The 21,051-nt window shown below is 31.8% G+C and overlaps 2 pseudogenes; both read right to left on the reverse strand.

The window, feature by feature from the left end:
• Positions 1-1,937: 1,937 nt before the first annotated feature.
• LOC111025833 (exocyst complex component EXO70H1 pseudogene) lies at positions 1,938-4,124 on the reverse strand (annotated as a pseudogene).
• Positions 4,125-9,163: 5,039 nt separating this feature from the next.
• On the reverse strand, positions 9,164-11,342 carry LOC148211570 (exocyst complex component EXO70H1 pseudogene; annotated as a pseudogene).
• Positions 11,343-21,051: the final 9,709 nt, after the last annotated feature.

Genomic DNA, 21,051 nt, shown 5'->3' on the forward strand with positions numbered 1-21,051 from the left:
GATATAATTGTCATCTCTTATATACCCCTGATCACCGGGCTCAGAAGCACCAGAACCTGCTGTAGCTGCATATGACCCTCGGAAAGGAAGTACCAGCGAAGAGGCTCCTGGATCAAATGCCTCTCTGAACCCTCCAGTGGGAGCAACAAAGGCGGGTGAGCCCTGCTATGGAAACCCCTTTCTTTCGTTCCTCTCCTCTCGATTCAAGGCAATAGACTCTCAGTCCTTTGTTCCCTCGACGATCACCTCTCTCCTAACAAATGTGAGACTTTGTTTACATTCACCTTACAAACCCAACAATAATATCTTAAAATATAACTTAAATTCATATATTTTGAATAATGTTTAATAATTCTATCAAATTTCGTGATACCAAGACAATATAACATTATGACCCGTCACATTTTGATTTATAAATAATTTGTTACATTATATTGCATTCAGTGTAATTTGGAATGAAATGATAATGAAACTTTAAAAAATGATTTTGGAAAAGAGATCCCATCCTCATATTTGAGTCACCTTTTACCTTAGTATACATAAAACCAAAAGATATATCTACACATAAATAAATAAAATAAAAGAGAAAAAATAACCCTCAAATTCAATTTTTTTCTTCAAATATAAAAGATGTAGCCTTTAAGTTATACTTTGAAAAATATTATATCACTATTATATGGGCGAGAATATAGACCTAGGACTACCGTGGTTTTCTGTGAAGAATATTAGCTTCTATAATCAATAGAATAAAATAGCATTTCTTGTGAAATAAAGAGCGGTTCATTTCAAGAGAGGTAGAAATACCCTAACCAGTAAGCCGTACTTAGAGTTTGTCCCTAAATCGTTACAATACTCGAAATAAAAAAAAGGTTATAATTTTGGTTGTACCTCCAAAATTGTTAGAGATATACAGTTTAACGAATTTAATTTGGTTCAACGGAGATCGTATGTAACTTAAAAATTTAATTAGAATAAGATAGTAATTTACTGGATTATTTTGTGCGGTAGAATCAAAATTTTAATTGTATATCTCTATTCTAACTTATTGTTATTTAGAAAAGGTTGAAAAAACAATCAAAGTATAGACATTTCTTCAACTTTATTTTTAAAACTTTAAAATTTTAAAATTCAACTTAAAAATATGAAAAGTACGACTCTCACCAAATAATACTAAAAAAATATATTACTTTTCAATAAACTAACATTTTTCTAAGGTTAAATATCTAGATGATCCTGCCCACTAAAAAAATCAATTAGACTTGACTTAAAAAAAAAAAGAAAAAAAAAACCCACCTTTCAAGTAAGCTAAGACGAATATGTATATTTTAATTGATGAGACGGTGGAAGTAGAGAGTCCAATAACATTAATCACAACACAATATCGAATAATAGAAAACAACACTTTTAAATTTTAAATAACAATATTATATATTTAGAGGAAAGAAAGTTTCAAAATAATAATAATAATATCATATGCTGAAAATATTTTTAGATGCTCACCATCCATTGAATTATTTGTTTCCTTGAAAATTTTCTTTACAAATGTTTTCATCCTTGCTAAGCTATTGTCTTACCAATTAACTAATTTATTTGGAAGCTAGTAAAAAGTATTTTCCGTCAATTATTCTTTGCAAAACTTTATATCTTTAAACTAGCACGTTAAACTTTTTATGAATACGGAGAGAGAAAAGTAGAAGAAGAATTTTTTTTTTTGAAAAAAAGGGTAAAAAAATTATTTGTAGCCAACACAAAGACAAAATTGTGTTTGTGTTATTTATGTAATATTAGATATATAATCGAAAATTTTTTTATTGAAGGAAGTTGTCACGATACGACTTTAATAACTATTATATACAAATTCGAGAATCTACTACATTGTGGAGTTCATAGTCCAATATTTATAGGCAGATGAGTTATTGAAAAAGGCGAAAGAGATGGAAAAGAGAAAGTCGTTATGTAACCAATTTATTCAATTTTTGGGATCAAAATGTCAAACGTACTAAATCCGTATTATTTACTGTTCCACATGCATATTCAAAAAATCGAACCCAAAAAAAAAGTGAAAATTAAAAACAAAAAAATCGCGGCAATTATTTGCCGGAGCTCCGGTTAACGGGGCCCCGCTTCCCGCCTGTGAGAGGACGAGGTCGACGACGGTGAGGAGGTCGAAACGCTGGCCCAATCGGTCGGCTCGAAGTAGAGATCCGATATGTAGTTACCGACGTCTTCCGGCGAAAATCTGATGTACGGCCTTTCGTTGCCACCGGCGTAAGCTTTTTGCGCTCTGTAAAATTCTTGATAGAACGACACAAGCTTCGTTCCGATTGATAATTTAACTTCGTCTCGAAGCTTTGGATCCGAAATGAAGCAGGACTTCTGTTTGCGATGCGTTTCTTGGAACGCCATATTGAAGTTGCGGAAGATTTCCTTCGTATCTTCCTGTGAAAATTTCTCCGTCGGATCCTCCGGCAATGATGCGAAGACTCTGCCCCAGGCCAGCGACTCGTATTTGGCGGCGAATTGCCTCACTTTGGCCTCGTGCTTCGTGATCCACTCGTCGCCGAGAAGGTATTGAAGATTCGACGATCGGACTTTGGAGACGATGTATTGGAGATTATTAGCGAGGAATAGATATGAAAGTGAAACGTCTTTGTAGCGCTTTGCTTTGTTATCAAGCTTGCAGACGAGGACTAGAATTAGCCATCCCATGCGTAAAGAAATCGCAGAATCTCTAGCGGAATCTCTAGTGGAATTAGTCGAATTGTCGTCGGATTCTGGATTGCCGAATACGATTTGATCGAGAGAGGATTTCTCTGGTGGAATCCAGTCGGCGAAAATTTCCGTCAAAGCGGTGCTATAATCGGCGAGGAAAGTGAGGTAATTCATCGAGAGAAGCGTCACAAAATGAACGCCACCGCCAGCGACTGGCGATTTGGACGAATTCTTCTGAATTGACAGTTCGAGATCCATTACTATTGCACGGACCAACTCGGCTAGTTTCGCAAGTGAGGTTAGGGCTTGCGATCGAACTGCAGATGTGGACTCCGAGGAGAAAATCGATTCGATTTCCGGCCAATTCTCGGCGATCGATGAGTACATATCGAGAACACGGAACATTTTTTCCGGCGATTTCTTGCTCTTAGCAACAAGTTCCGGGAATCCTAACAGAATCAGAGCACCGTCTCTGGATATATCAGCAAAACAGGATTCTCTGATTGATTCAGACGACGCGAAGACGTGATCGCAGAGGATTCGTTCGCCAGTGAACAACGTTCTAATCGCGAGCTTAATTGAATCCAACCAGTTCTTGATTTTAAGCTCGAGCACTTCCCAGTCCATCTTGTTGATTCGCGAAGGGCTCAATTTCTCGAGTCCGAGGCGGTACACACCTTCATCGATTATCGATTTTCGAACTATTTTGTACATACCGACGCACTCTTTAGCGTAACCAGAGGAGATCATGCACTCTGCTATGGTTCGCAAATCCTCCATCACAATTGAAGAAACTTGCTCAACTTCAGAGATCGAATCGCTTACCACCTGGATTTCATCATCGACAGTGCCGTCATCGTCGAAATCAGCGGAGGTGCTCGATCTGGTGGAGCAGCGGGAGGATCGGGCGGAGACAGACTCCGGATCAAGATGCGCGCGATTCATCGAGAGGATTTGATAAAACTCCTTCTGAAGCCGTTTCATGGCGATTTCCATCAAATCTTTAGCGTAAACAAGCCTATCGGAGGCGGAACTGGAATCTTCCGAAACCATCAAATGCATGACTTTCTGAAGATCATTCACGCGCTTGATGAACTGCATGGCCTCTCTTTTATCTTCGTAGAACATCGAAGTAACTTTGGCGTAAGTCGAAGAATCCGGATTCCATTTCATTATAATGGCGGCCGCCGATTCCACGGTCTGCTCGATCATCGCCTCGTTGAAGTTTCGCCGTGGAGTCAAGGCCGGCGACCTCGACGGCGACGAGATCGAGTACCGCGAGATGGAGTTCGACGGCGACAACGACCATTGAAAGAGGAGGCTCCTCATCCCTTTCCTCGGCATTTTACGAACTCTCTCTTAAACCCGAACCACTCTCGGGCTTCTGATCCTACTCTTCCTTTTCGTCTGCGAGGGGTATTTATAGGCAGTACAGTACGGCGCCGTTCAGAGGCCAAACGACGGCAACGAAAAACCTTTGACATTTACAAAACGGAAACGTTATAAAAAAGCCACGTGTATTGACCCAAAAGTAGCGCGTTTCTTGGCCTCCCGTCGTCGTTTTAGGCTATGAGACCAAGCACCACTTGGAAATATATTCCCTCTTTCAGACGACGTCGGATCGGTCTTTCGATTTATCTGATTATAATTCACTTCACATTTATGAATTATTCCAAAAAATTAAAATAAAATACTTTATCCCGGTACTTTTAAAAACAAATTAATTTTCTCACAAAATATCTGGTAGAAATTAGAAATTAGTCCCAAGTACAGGTTCTGATTCATCTAGTACAAAGCTTTATTTTATAATTTAAATAGGAAAAAAAAAAAGAAACTTTAGGATGACTGAATAACAAACCAAATAATAAGGCAATAGAACCATCATAGTATTTTAAAATTATAAAAAAATAAAAAAGAAAATGTGGTTATTGGATCAGTGTAAAGTGGAAATTTGAATTTTTGATTATTCGGTGGGTAGGGTGGGGATGGATAAAGTTTTATGTCCCCGTCTCCTATTCTGGTTCTCCACAGTATTTTGCGAGAATGGAAGCGTAGGTCCAATACGGAGATTAAGTTTTCGGGACTTATTATTATTATTATTTTTAAATAATTTCTCAATTGAATATTTTTTTTAAAGAAATTTCTAATTAGATATCTAATTCAATGATTAATTATCATTTACATTATTAAATTCAATTCTCATTAAAAAAATTCTTAAATCACTTATAAAATAATATGGTGAGTAGAATAAGATTAGGTATTTTTCGTATATGAGTTCTTACATCATCCTCATTTAAAGGACGTGGATAGATGTCCCCATCAATGCTCTACGAGAAACCTAACTGGGGATTCTCACTTCATTTAAGGTGGGACTCCGTAGAGAAAATGAACACTCTTATATTGAGCTATGTTCGTGTTAGCCTTGACAATTGTTTTTCACTGCATTGGAATGATGGAGATAATATTTAATTTTTAAATGCTATTCAATATAATAATTAACCGTAAAATCGAAATCAATATAAGAATCTAGGGATCAAAACATTTAAAATGGAGAAAGTATAGGGTATGGTATTGGAGTCAGAATTGTATTTTTTTTTCTTTTTGACAACCAGAATTATAATATGACAAAACAAATAATAATATTAAACAATAATGGAAGTAGACAGTTGGATGAATTTCTAACATATAATCAAATATATTTCATATTTTTTGTATGCACATTTATAAATGAAGCTTTATATTAAAATTTCACCATTCAAGTGGGGTGACATATCTTCTCTACAATTGCTTTTTTTTAACTGTTTTTGTTTACAAAATTATTTATTAGAATAATTCAGGTTAATATAAAAAAAAAGGTGAGAAAACAATTTAAAAATTACAGGTAGCATGTTTTCTCTCATTTTTATTTATAAAAAAAAACAAAAAACTATTATTTAAAACACTACCAAACAAGTCATAATTATAAAAATTAGAAACCAAGAAAAATAGGGCAAATGATTGAAAATGAAACAAAATTGGTGGTACTGTGGGGGCCCATCCCAATAGGGAAGATCAAATCAAATAAACTTAGCTATCAAAATAAATTTGGTAGTTAATTCTCATTTATGATGGAAGAAAATTCAGACATGTTTTTCTTTTAAATGTAAAAGATGAGTAATTTTCTTTGATGTGATTTATGATGTTGAATCTTCCAATTGGATACTTTATCAAAGTTGGGCATAATTGGAACTTCAATTAAATGGAAACATCAAAGAAATTCAATTAAATAGTTTGGCTTCACACACAATATGTAATGACATTATTTAAAATTAATTATTCTCTTTTTTTCTTTTTGTTACTGAGTAAAATCTAGTGAAAGGTCTTTATCCACTTGGACACATACTCGAACAACCAACAATGAGGAGGGAAAATGTCCGTGACAAAGTGAGTAGAGCTCAGTTTAGTTCTGACTTGAGGAAGATTTCACCCCGCGGAATATTAGCTGACTTTCAACGGAATAATGCTTTTAGTATCAGAGTCTACCCTCATCGCTAATGGAAAAGCGAACAAATACATATGCCACAATGGCAAATCACACTTTCCAATGCTTTTTTTCTATAAAAAACGGAGTCCAACATTCTCAAATCTTAGCAACCTCTTGCAATCCAATACTAACTCGGCTTGACACCAACTCCTATTCATTACTAACTTAAGTATTGGAGTGTAGGTGGTCGAGCACTACATTAATACAAATTTTTTTTTTTTGTAGGTTTTGGTAAAGTCAATGTTAGAGCCACCTAGGATGACAATTGAAGTTCCACCTTGTCCAGAAATGTGAATTAATATATTTTATTAATTTGTGTGATTTATTTAAGTTTTATAGTTGACTAGTAAATGGGCATTCATGCTTACATTAAAGGAAAAAACATTTTATTTTGACAAATATGTTATAAAGGAAGTTTGGTCTTAGTATAAATTATTGTTATTATTTGGAAAAAGTTTCCAATGTGCATAACAATGTAAGCATTTATGTCACCAAAGGTTCAAACATTTGGCTAAGAAAACAGTCCAAGTAACAAAATTTTCATCCATAGCATTAAGTTTTGGAAATATATTTAATAAGAAATTTTGTTTGACCAATTTGTAAGAATATTTTCCTTGCAGGGTAAGTAATTAAATATAAAATGAAATTTGAGTTTTGGAATGACAAATTTTTCTGATTTAATTTTGGGTGAGGACAAAGAATTTATTCTTCCTCCCAAACTTTTTTGTTATTTTAAAAATATATTTATTAAAAATTTCATTCACACATTAATAATAAATGAATAATAAAAATATAACAAAAAATCATTTGAAATCACCTCCTTTAGGAATTAGTAATTCCTATGTGTTTCTGGCACCAAATGTTGTAGAGTCAGGCGATTGTCCCGTGAGATTAGTCGAGGTGCGCGTAAACTGGTCCGAACACTCATGGATATAAAAAAAAAAAGTTGACTTTGTTCTATTCTAATGTTTTTAATGGTTTATTTTTGTTGAATAATGTGGATGAGTTAATAAAAACATTTGTTATAAGTATTATAATTTAGGTGCTCATATTCTGGTTTAGCCTATAAACTTTTAAATATTCGATTTTAGATCTAAAACTTTTACATTATATTGATCTTTAGATTTTTGCATAAAAAATGTAGTCACCTAACTTTTTATTACTAATTTAATAAAACAATGATAATTTTATTTTTTCTATAGATCAAATCATCCATAACAATGTCTTAAAAAAAAATTCATCCCTAACAAAGTATTAGAGAATAATAAACTCAACTTTTTGCTGGTAAATCTTTTAGTTCAAGAAATATATTAGAAGGAAAAATATTTACGGTTTAATTTTTTACGTAGAACATTTACTTTGAAACAGACTCGTTGAAAGCTTAAATGGACCTCACCGAGCTTTTCTGGGTAGCTGAAGTAACCCGAACACTCATTGAGCTCAGATTGGTGGTCTCTCTGTTTATTAGTAGTGACGCCAACAAGGTTATACCTATCTATCTTTCAAACAGCCATAGCGGAAGAACTTGCGGAAGTTTGAACCGTAATTTTGGAAAATTTCCTTCCTGGCTTACTAGTTTGGAAACTAAAAGTTTGTTAAGTTATTTTCTTTTTGTTTCAAAATAAGAAGGAACAAGAATTTCACTCTCCTATTCTTTGTTATTGGTTTGAATCCTACATTTGTCTTCCCCATTGTTCATTTTTAGTAAGATAGTGGCATGTGACTTAAATAATAATACACGATAGCCCTTAATTTATGATCAATTAAAATATAAACTCGGGATGTTATGGTAATTAAGACAGAGGTAAAAAAAGAAAAAAAAAGTTTTGAAGAGAAAAAATTACACTAAAAGCATTTAATTGAAAGGAATTTTGAGGAAGTTGGTTTTAGGTAAAAAGCAAGTTGATATGGTCAATAATTGATAATTGTTGAAGTTGAACGTTATTTCAAAAGTCAAAATACTTCCGTCCAAAATATTCAACCCAATTTATTGGAAATGTTGGTGGACCAAACCTTCCCAATTGTACGGTCATTAAATTATTCGGAAAAACACGATAAAAATTATATAAACAAATTTCATATATATAATAATTATTTAAATATTATTTTAATTATTGTATCTTCAAACTTTTAACTTCCATTAGTCCATATACTTTTAAAATATATATTTTAATCGGTTTATTTTTAACTTTTTTCATTTTAAATAATAATAAAAAAAACATTGTTTATTTGGTTCTTGTACTTTTTTAATGATCATTTTAGTTCTTTCAATTTTATTTTCATCTCATTTATTTCAATCATAATTTTAACATAACACTTTATTTAATTAATTTTTTGAAACGTAGTCATAAACGTATATTAAAAAAAAGGTTTTTCATTGTGTATAAAATTAATGTTCAGATTTTGCAAATAAGGATAAAAAATCCAAAATGGTCCTTTTAAAAAAATTAAGAGAACAAAACGTACCGGGACTGAAATTGATATTTTGAAAGTATATGAAAAAAAATAAAATAATATCATATATAACATGAAAATATTTTTAGGTGCTCAGCCTCCATTGAATTATTTGTTTCCTTTGAAAATTTTTTTCAAAGTGTTTTCATCGCCTTGCTAAGCTATTGCCTTACCAATTAACTAATTTAATTGTAAGCTAATAAAAATATCTTTCTGTCAATTATTCTTTGCAAAACTTTATATCTTTAAACTAGTACGTTAACTTTTTTATGAATGGGAGAGAAAAAAGTAGAAGAAGAAATTTCTTTTTTTTTTTCTGAAAAAAAAGGGTAAAAAATTTATTTGCAGGCAACACAAAGACGCATGATAAGTGCCTAAATATTATTTATATAATATTAGATATATAATCGAGTCATTAAAAAAAAAACTTTATTGAAGGAAGTTGTCGCGATATTAAAAAAGGCAAAAGAGATGGAAAAGAGAAAGTCGTTATGTAACCAATTTATTCAATTTTTGGGATCAAAATGTCAAACGTACTAAATCCGTATTATTTACTGTTCCACATGCATATTCAAAAAATCGAACCCAAAAAAAAAGTGAAAATTAAAAACAAAAAAATCGCGGCAATTATTTGCCGGAGCTCCGGTTAACGGGGCCCCGCTTCCCGCCTGTGAGAGGACGAGGTCGACGACGGTGAGGAGGTCGAAACGCTGGCCCAATCGGTCGGCTCGAAGTAGAGATCCGATATGTAGTTACCGACGTCTTCCGGCGAAAATCTGATGTACGGCCTTTCGTTGCCACCGGCGTAAGCTTTTTGCGCTCTGTAAAATTCTTGATAGAACGACACAAGCTTCGTTCCGATTGATAATTTAACTTCGTCTCGAAGCTTTGGATCCGAAATGAAGCAGGACTTCTGTTTGCGATGCGTTTCTTGGAACGCCATATTGAAGTTGCGGAAGATTTCCTTCGTATCTTCCTGTGAAAATTTCTCCGTCGGATCCTCCGGCAATGATGCGAAGACTCTGCCCCAGGCCAGCGACTCGTATTTGGCGGCGAATTGCCTCACTTTGGCCTCGTGCTTCGTGATCCACTCGTCGCCGAGAAGGTATTGAAGATTCGACGATCGGACTTTGGAGACGATGTATTGGAGATTATTAGCGAGGAATAGATATGAAAGTGAAACGTCTTTGTAGCGCTTTGCTTTGTTATCAAGCTTGCAGACGAGGACTAGAATTAGCCATCCCATGCGTAAAGAAATCGCAGAATCTCTAGCGGAATCTCTAGTGGAATTAGTCGAATTGTCGTCGGATTCTGGATTGCCGAATACGATTTGATCGAGAGAGGATTTCTCTGGTGGAATCCAGTCGGCGAAAATTTCCGTCAAAGCGGTGCTATAATCGGCGAGGAAAGTGAGGTAATTCATCGAGAGAAGCGTCACAAAATGAACGCCACCGCCAGCGACTGGCGATTTGGACGAATTCTTCTGAATTGACAGTTCGAGATCCATTACTATTGCACGGACCAACTCGGCTAGTTTCGCAAGTGAGGTTAGGGCTTGCGATCGAACTGCAGATGTGGACTCCGAGGAGAAAATCGATTCGATTTCCGGCCAATTCTCGGCGATCGATGAGTACATATCGAGAACACGGAACATTTTTTCCGGCGATTTCTTGCTCTTAGCAACAAGTTCCGGGAATCCTAACAGAATCAGAGCACCGTCTCTGGATATATCAGCAAAACAGGATTCTCTGATTGATTCAGACGACGCGAAGACGTGATCGCAGAGGATTCGTTCGCCAGTGAACAACGTTCTAATCGCGAGCTTAATTGAATCCAACCAGTTCTTGATTTTAAGCTCGAGCACTTCCCAGTCCATCTTGTTGATTCGCGAAGGGCTCAATTTCTCGAGTCCGAGGCGATACACACCTTCATCGATTATCGATTTTCGAACTATTTTGTACATACCGACGCACTCTTTAGCGTAACCAGAGGAGATCATGCACTCGGCTATGGTTCGCAAATCCTCCATCACAATTGAAGAAACTTGCTCAACTTCAGAGATCGAATCGCCTACCACCTGGATTTCATCATCGACAGTGCCGTCATCGTTGAAATCAGCGGAGGTGCTCGATCTGGTGGAGCAGCGGGAGGATCGGGCGGAGACAGACTCCGGATCAAGATGCGCGCGATTCATCGAGAGGATTTGATAAAACTCCTTCTGAAGCCGTTTCATGGCGATTTCCATCAAATCTTTAGCGTAAACAAGCCTATCGGAGACGGAACTGGAATCTTCCGAAACCATCAAATGCATGACTTTCTGAAGATCATTCACGCGCTTGATGAACTGCATGACCTCTCTTTTATCTTCGTAGAACATCGAAGTAACTTTGGCGTAAGTCGAAGAATCCGGATTCCATTTCATTATAATGGCGGCCGCCGATTCCACGGTCTGCTCGATCATCGCCTCGTTGAAGTTTCGCCGTGGAGTCAAGGCTGGCGACCTCGACGGCGACGAGATCGAGTACCGCGAGATGGAGTTCGAAGGCGACAACGACCATTGAAAGAGGAGGCTCCTCATCCCTTTCCTCGGCATTTTAAGAACTCTCTCTAAAACCCGAACCACTCTCGGGCTTCTGATCCTACTCTTTGTTTTTCGTCTAATGGTGAAAAGAGGGCAATGCAATGCGAGGGGTATTTATAGGCTGTACAATAACTATAATAATAGGCTTGCTAGTGATTTTTTTAATCCAAATTTTAGGGGCTATGATAAAATATATTTCAAAATTTTTAACCAATGAGAACTCTGATTTTAAAATACAATAAAACAAATTTGCATGGTTATTATATAATATATTCAATAAAGAAGATGGTTTGGTTAAAGATTCAAAGGCATTGACTTTGTGAGATTTGTTGACATTGACATTCTCATTTGGCTTCTTTCTAATTCAATATTAAATATTGTATTTTTTAGATAGAAAAATTGTAGGTTGAAATATCGTACTGTCCCTCTATTTTTAATTCATTCTATTATAGTCCTATACTTTTAAATATTTTTAAATTTAGTCTTCGAACTTCCAATAAATCTTAAAATTAGTTATTCACCTTAATTTTAAGTTAATTTTTATTTAACTTGACAAAAAATAATGACCATTTTTATTCTAGTGAGAAGGTGTGTATAGCGACTAAATTTTTTAAGAAAAGTTAACCATAAGCTTGCTTATAGAATTTTTGGTAAAATATTAGAAGAGTAATCATCGCACATCGAAAAAGTACAAAGAGAGAGTGTACTCCAAATCCTGAAATTTATTCATCCCAATAACATTTTATAAAGCTTAGTATGCTAACTCTAATTGTTTGATTGACATAAAAGTTTGGAAGAATGTTTCGTGTAATTGAAGTCGTGGCCAACATGAGATTAACTAAGTGGTAATTGACACTTGTATCGAACTAAGAGATCATGAGTTCGAAATCAATTGGTAGATTCTTAATTGTTTTTTATTTTAATTTATCAATTATTTTGGGCTTATTCTTAGAGTTTTCTCAATCAAAACTAAAAGTGGGGAATAACCTTAAAATATATTAAAAGTATAAGGACTAAATTTTGACATTTGAAAGTATAAAAACTAAAATGAAGTGAATCCCGAAGTAAAAAATCAAAATAATATTTTTAACCAATACTATAGAATTAAAATTATGATAATTTTTTAAAATAATATAATATTAACTATTAAGTGACACTAAAATTATAAAAGGAAGTTACTAATATATTAACTTTTTTTTTAATATTTTAACTAATTGAACTATTAAATAATTTTATAATAATCACTCCATTCAAGTTGTCCAGACGGTGAATTATTTAATTTCACTTGACTTCTTGCAAATTGTATAATGAAATTATATATATATTTCTGTTGGTAGAGTGTCAAGTTGCACATTTCTTAAAATTTAATGACATTTCACTATCTTTAAGATTTCTTACCAATATTTTTATAAAAAAGAGTGTCCATGTAATAGCTGTACACAACATTAGAACATATATTTGAGTAATATTGTAAAATAAATGAATTTTCACAAAAATTATACTGTAATCTTTATTTTTTTAAAAATATTTTATTTTAATCCCTAAAAATTGAGTCAGAGATCCAAAAATTTATCTAGAGACTTAAATTTGCGTAAAGATAAATTTTCTTTTGACGGCATGTAAAGATAATTTTGACTTTTCGATATTTGTTGTTATCAGTTTATTAACTTATTGGAAAAGGGTGGGATATAAATTGAAATAATAAGTAATATTTAAACATTATAATTTTTTTAAAAATAATTTACTAAAAGTTAAAATTTTTATTACATTCTATTTACATTTCGTAACAAGGAAGAAATATCGAATTTAAAAAGAAATTAAATAAAAATTATAATATTATATATTTGTTGTTATCTTTATGGATATACCTATTTAAAGAAAATGACGTTTATAATGTAAATTTACAAAATGTAGAGTATAAATTATTTACTTTAAATTAAAAAGAAAAAAAGTTTTAATATATTTTTTAAATCAATAAAAATTATAAGTTTTGTTATATAAGAGTTTTTCGTATAATTATCAAATGAATAAAAGATATAAACAAGGACGCATGACATGAAAGACATATTGTTTATTTTAGATATTTTATTTTGTTGATAATTTTTTACTAATTAAAAATTGGGTGAGATTTGAGCCCTCTCAATTTATGATAAATCCGCCCCTAATCTCTAATTAATATTATTTTAAAGGTAATAATTAAAATTTGAATTTTATAAAAGTTTGAATTTCTAAAATAGAATAAACCAATAAATTTACGAGAAAATACTAAACCATTCTTCCAATATAAAATAGAAATAACGTGCGCGTGCCACTTTATGATATTCAATAATCAATATAAGATATATGAGTAATAGGAATTATTTGAATAATAAAAAAAAATTCAAATAACCGGCGGCGGCGGGAGAGGGTCAAAATTGTCAATCCGCGGCAAGACCGGCCGTACCTGGAAATTTCGGTTGCAGAAAAATTCAAGCACCTGACTCAGATCCAGGCAATTTTTGTAAAGGTGTTCCCACTTTAGCAGCATCACCTACACGTGTACGTTTCCACACGTAATATCTATCTTTGATTAATTAATTAATTTTATTATTATTATTTTTTTATATTTTAGTTTGCAATCTTTTTTACGATCATGTTCATTATATTCGTAAAGACAAACAATTTTTTTTTTAAAACATGGCTGCTTTTAACGTTGGATTGTTTATGAAATTTGAGTTGTATTATCCAAATTTTTGTCCTATTGTATCATTTGTTTAATGGGAATTTTCCTGGTTTAAATCAGCAATTTAACGGTACATCATTTTAAATTTAATTAACTATTAATCAAAAGAATTATTGGATACAATATAGAACAATTTCTTAAACCTAAAAAATCGAAAATATTCCCTTGAAATTTTAGGGCCAAATAGACCCTTATTCCAAATTTTAGGGTCCAAAAGGATTCATTTGAAACTTGAGAGACGACCGACACTTATTTCACATTTCCAGTGTAAAAATGTATCTTTTTCGTGATTAAAAGTGGGGAAGATCGTATTGTAAAGGCAGAGTAGGAAAGGAAAGATTCATTTTAGATTAAGAAAACTTTATAAAAAAGTTTATTTAATTTATTTTCTTTTTTTTTTCCTATTCCCCACCCAAAATTTCAGATTATATGAAAAGTTGGAATATAAAATATAGCTTTATACTGATCCCTTTGAAATTTTTTTGCTATTGTCTCTGGATGAATAATCAGTTAAAGAACAACATTTAATTTCTATTTGTACATGCTATGACATTTTTGGATGATACTAAAATTAAAGTCATGTGAGGTTATGCTTGATAAAAATTAAAATTATAGAAATATAGAGAAACTCAGTTATTGTTCCACTAAAAATTGGGTTGAGATTATTATTACCGAATTTCTAAATAATGTTAAAATAGAAATTTTGAGTTTTATTCAAGTTGAAAAAAAAAATTAATGTAGTAGAATTTACAAATTAACACAAATAAAGATAACATATACATCGATACAACCCGCAAAATTAAATATTGAACTGAATTTATTAGTATATAAATTAATCTTGATGTGATACTCAATAATGGTTGATTTATATTTATTGTAGAGAATCAAAGTTTATCTCTCAATCACGTCAAATTATTACTAAGATATAAAAAACTTTTCAATTATTTATTTCTTAACTAACTTTTCGTACCTTTAAATTGGGATAGATCTACATTATTTTGGTTAAATTAAGACACAAATGACTTATCTAATCTTTATCTAATCTTTGACAAATGAAATGTTGACATCAAATTAAATATGAACTCAACAAGTTCTATATATTTAAAATCATGTTTAATTTATGGCACATCTCAAAATATTTAATTAGAACGATCATTAAAACAATTAAAACGGATTATTTAATAATATAAAAAGCATGCAATATCATGTCATTTATAACCAAGCAATTAATAGGCTAAAAACATGATTAAATTAATTATAAATTGCACTTTGTTGACTTAATAAACCCATGATTTGTGGGTGTGGATGATGGCATATTGCACCATTATTCAAGTTTGGGTTTTGGAAAAATTAGCAAAAATATGAATAAAATGTAGCCACCCACATGGCATGGAGATTGAGATCATTAACATCCTTTTCAAATGGTTGAAATATTTAGGGAATTGTATTTTTTTTAAGTCCTCATATCTTAACTTTTATAATATTTTGATTTTTATGCCATTTTTTAAATAATGTAAGAACTTGCTCGTATAATAGTAAATTAACAACGCAACGAGTTTCTATTGATCGGAGAAATAACTCCTATTTATATGTATTATTTTTCAGAAATATATCTCATAATATCTTTCTTTTTTTGTTGTCAATATCTGTGAGTGTTTGGGTTAGTTTACGCGCAGTTCGACTAATCTCACGAGACAACCATCTAACCTTACAACATTTGATATCGAAAAACACATAGGAATTACTAATTCATAAGGTAGGTAACCATTGTGAGGTTTAAACTTATTCGCTCTCAATTAACTCTAACACCTTTGAACGAAATAATATCGTTCTTTTTTAAAATTTCACAGGGATAAAATTGGAATATATAAAACTTTTATTGAAAACCAACCTATGATGTATAGAATAGATGTGTAGTATTATTGTCCATGAATGATTTGACTTGTTAGGTTGCCCTCACCTTGCTTCCATCTCTCTCTATACTTTTTTGATGTGAACTCAATAGATGCCCAACATCCACAAGGAGAGTTTTCTTTGTGGACTTCTACTTTGCTATTAAATTTTGTTTCTTATTGACCAATTTTTCCTAAACTTAGTTCAATTTGAAGGATATAGTTAGTCAATTCCCAATGTAGCAATTAAAGAGGAGAGGTTGATCATATGATGATGCCAAAACCCTACTTTTTTTACCTTTTAATATTTTCCTCAAACCCATATTGATTTGAGCTGAATTATAAACTTTGTTCGAGTTCAGTGTATGAAAATTTTCTATAGGTGGATGGTTCATAAAGGTTCACCTAAAATAAATTTGTGTTGAATCGAATCAATTTGAACTTATTATTAATTTTGAAACCATTTTTTTATTTATCATAGTCCTTTAGGGATTATTATGTTCTCTCACCATTTTTAAAAATAACTTTTTAAATTTTTGAAGTGTGACGAACTTTTTAACGTATAAATAAACATTGACTGTGGATCTTGAACGAGTGATCTGCATATCCAAAACCAACCTAAGTCAAATATTTTAGGGTTGGGTTGGTTATGATTCATTATTTATTAATAAGGGTTATTTAGATAGAATAAATTCACCACTCGAACAATTGAATTCGATCTAAAAAGTGCTTCAATCCCAACCAAATTCAACGTGAAACACCCCTAATGCTACCCTAGTTTTCATTTTGGAAAGATCGTGACAGATTTGTAAGACGGGAAAAAGAGTCGTCGTTTGTTCAGAAAAACTTCCGATGGTATGTATATAACTCTTTAATTCAATTTCAAAATATAGATATTTTGAACCAAATTTCTTCATCATTTCAAACAATGGCTCTTACTAAAGTTAAAGGGACAGATTTGTTTTTCTTCATCTTTATCAAAATCTCTGAATATATGTACGTAGTGTGATGTGAACTTAGTAACAAAGAAATTAAAACCATCGTACGTGGTCCTATAATAGGCCCCTCTTTCAAATGAGATAAAAATCTTTCATTTTTTGGCCAACACTCAAAACCACAAGCTTCTTTTTCAATGTCTTTCAAATCAAAAACAAAAAACAAAAGAAAAAGAAATTATGAAACATAATATTCTCTTGATGCAATCCAAAGTCATACAAAAATAAAAACAAATCAACATGTAAATGACAACACACAAGTTTCTCATATTTATCATTAAATTCAATCAACATCTTCTCTCCCCAATCAATTTCTAGGGTTCCATTTTCTTGATTGTGAAAAATAGAGGGGAAAACGAAACGTCACCCACCTTCTCGATCTCTTTCAGAAATAGAAAAAAATCTTCGTGGACAGCTCTCTGTCTCTTTGAATCTCCGCCTTTTTAGTCGATGATATGTGTCTTAACCAGAGTTATGTTCAGACTGACTTCTCTTTTTCTCTTTACGCTCTCTTAAAAGATATAGAAATTTGAAATCTCTCACTCAGTCACTCTCCACGGAGATCGTTGGGTCGAGTCCCCATACCCCTCCCTATCTCTCCTCCTTGATTTTTTAGTTCCTGCACGTAATTATATTCAAATTGATTTATATTAAAATTGTGGATGAAATGCATTTCAAATTTGAAATTTTTTTCCTCAAAATTGTCTAGTTGTTCAACTAGGTGGTTGTAAGAGTTTTGAAACCCCCACCACAAGATATGCAATTACGTGTTTGTGTGGGGAAAGCTATTGAGTTTTCTCTCTTTAAAATTACTCTTTGTTTATTGAGTACGGAATATCTATTTTTATATATTGTACTTAAAAAAGAGTAAAGAAGATCGACTATATTTGAATATATATTTTAAAAAATTATAAATATATATTCAAATATAGTCGTCGTTCTTTACTATTTTTTTTTAGTACAATATATAAAAATGGATATTCAAACTCACGATCTTTTGATTAGAAATACATGTCTTAACTAATTAAACTATATTCTTAACTATTATTATAATGAACAGTGATATTATATCGTAATCAATAATCACTAGATTATGACTATTTCTTTATTTTATTTAAAGTTTCATTCAAATATTTTGTGAAGGTTGGTGAATGAAAAGTCATTAATTTAATGAAAAAAAAAAGAGTATTAAATATTATATAGGTATCTAAAATTTTAAGAGAAACTTCCCCGCACTTTCCTGTTCTCTTTAACACGATTTTTAATAGGAATTTACGTTATTTTGATAGAGAAATGAGCCCGTTAAGGGGCTTGGTTGAAACTTGTTTTTAAATTTGTTTTATATATTTGTTATATTTTTTTATTTTATTTTAATGTTTGTTGGCTAAATATATGAAATAGTCCCTAATTTCATTTAGGTAATTCTCAACTCTCCTCTCAAAATGGATTGAAAATTCTCAATCCTTTATAATAAACTCTGTTAACAAAAAGATTATATTTCATTTTGTTATAGTTTTATTAATATAATTAGACATGTCACTGGAGAAAAAAATGGACGGATTGAATTTTGATGATTGACGAGTTGGATTTTATGTATTAAGTAGTATATGAGTGACATGTCATGTGTTAAAAAATGTTAATTAAACAATTATTTAATGACGGACCTACTTTCCCTAACAAAGTTTTTACAAAAGAACTTCATTAATTTTGAATTTTTATTAGTATGTTAGGGGTAAAATTGAAAAGTTTAATAGATTAAGGATTAAATTAAAAATAACTTAAAAGATTAAGGATTATTGTGTATATTTGGCAAATTTTTTTAATGAAAGATTTAATTATGTTTATCATTGGTTGATGCAGGATTCTCGACAAGAATGTCACTTTAGCAAGTGAGTCGAAGCTGGTTCAGATGAAACGAGTTGGCAACCTGTGAATAGAACCTTGCATCAATGTGGTGCTCAGCCACGTACACTCTGAAGCTTAAATTAGTTTAATCTGAATTGGTGTCGAGACGAGCTTAGAAGATTGTTTACCTTAATTTGGAAAAGTTAGATTCTGTTGGCATCGTTCACCTTTCTAGGACAATATCAACAAGATTCCTATCGGGGGTATCACCCCTTCCAAAGTCGGCGTTTAGTTGGGCTATCTTTTAGGCCGGTGGCAAATAATTCTATCAGTTTCACGTCATCCTCCATGTGATCGAGTTGAGGCTGTAACACGTGTTCGAGGATGAGTGGTTCACATGGCAGGCCCATTATCTGCGTATAACATCATTTTCTTAATACAACATATGGAGATGAGGATAGAAACCCACGACCTTATAATCGGACATAGGTACCTTAACCCAATGATTTAACATTGTTTATTATATGGTTCTCATGGTTCATAGGAGACCAAAAGAAGGGGAAAATCGAATTTCCAAATTTGTGCGAAACAATCCTGAAAATTACAGTGCCATCCCCTCGGTCGGAATGCAAACGGAAGTTTAGAATGTCAAGCTGGAGGGTAAAAAGGTCAAAAATACGGGAGAAAGGTTTGAATGGGCTTAGATTCCAAATTATGCTTCTCTCGGCCTTCTTCGACTAAAGCCTTGTTTGGTAATTTTACCTCCTTTCTAGATATTAAATACTTAATTAATACCACTTATTAAAAAAAAAGGTAAAAAATGCGAAGCCAAACTTGGTCCTAAAGAAATTTAAATGTTTTACATCCATCAATGTTTTGCCTTCAAGCGTCTCAAGAGACATTGTAAAGCTTTCATTTCTTTTTACCCAAAAATTATAACATTATAAATGTGGGATGGGTTCGAATACATCGGAAAAAGAACAAATTCTTGTTTAGCAGCAGTTTATTTTTTAACTAAATAAAAATTTTATCAGCAATCAAGTTCGATTTTCTCATAAAAAAAAAAAACATTTCAAAGAGGGCTTAGTTATCTAATAATTTATTTTATCTAGTTATTACTGGGGTGAAATTTGGCATAACTTTCAGGGAAAGGAAAAAGTTATACTACAGCTCATATATTTTTTCTAATGCAGAAATTTGAAAGGTTAATTGCTTGAGAAAAAATAAATAAGAATGTCAAAAAGGGCAATCTCGAAAACGGGACGTTATATTATGGGCCTTATTCAACAAAGGCCTGTCCTGAGTGGATCCAGTAAATGGGCCTAATGGGCCTCGCCCGTTTCTTTTTGTTCAGTTTGGTCCCTGTTTTAAACTTTGGTTAAGTTTAATCCTTGTATTTTGAAAATGTTTATTTTAGTCCTTATACTTTTAAAAAGGAATCATTTTAGTCACTCCTTATAAAATTTTACATTTGAAGAAATATATTGATTTTTAGTGTCGTGTTGAAATTGTGATATAAAAAATAAGATTAAGAATAAAATTAAGAGACTAAAATTGTCACTTTTTAAAAGTATATGGGTCAAAATGTATATTTTGAAAGTACGGGGACTAAAATGAACCAAAGTTTAAAATACATGGACCAAAACGAACATTTTCAAAATACAGGGACCAAAAATGAACCAATGCTGAAAGTACAGAGACCAAACTAATATTTTAACCTAAAAACAAATTGTTTCAATGAATATTCATTTGAAAAATTACAGAATGATTGACGGAAGTGGTATATTTTTCACTTAATTTTATAAAAATAGAGATATAAGTTTTGATTTTTAAGTAATATATAAAATAAGTCAATATTTTGATATTTTTGCTTTGATTTGCTCCTCTACAATATTTAGAATTGAAAATACACACTCAAATATCTATTATATATGTATAATTTGTTCTCTCCATAAAAATGTTGTAAGGTCATTTCATCCTATTTGTTGGGAAATTAGTAGTTATGATAAGAAAATCATAATTTTTATGACGATTTTTTTTATATTGACAGCTATATCACAATTACTATAGAAAAAAGTTATATCATTAGAAGTTTTTTTAAGCATTATTTTTTAAACAAGGTTGAAAGTTATAATATTTTTAAAATTCATTTTAAAAATAGTAATATTAGAAATTTTTTTTATATTGCTTCTTAGATTTATGTATCTCAATTTTTTTGACCGGAACATGCTTTTCCATGTTTATAAATTCTTCAACTCTCCGCAAAAAGGAGTGAACATTGTAGGTTTAAATTTCTCATTTAAAAAAATTCATTATATTTATTTAAT

Source organism: Momordica charantia (assembly GCF_013281855.1).
Source record: "Momordica charantia cultivar OHB3-1 chromosome 5 unlocalized genomic scaffold, Mcharantia_2.0 BLBB01000005.1, whole genome shotgun sequence".
NCBI lineage: Eukaryota > Viridiplantae > Streptophyta > Magnoliopsida > Cucurbitales > Cucurbitaceae > Momordica > Momordica charantia.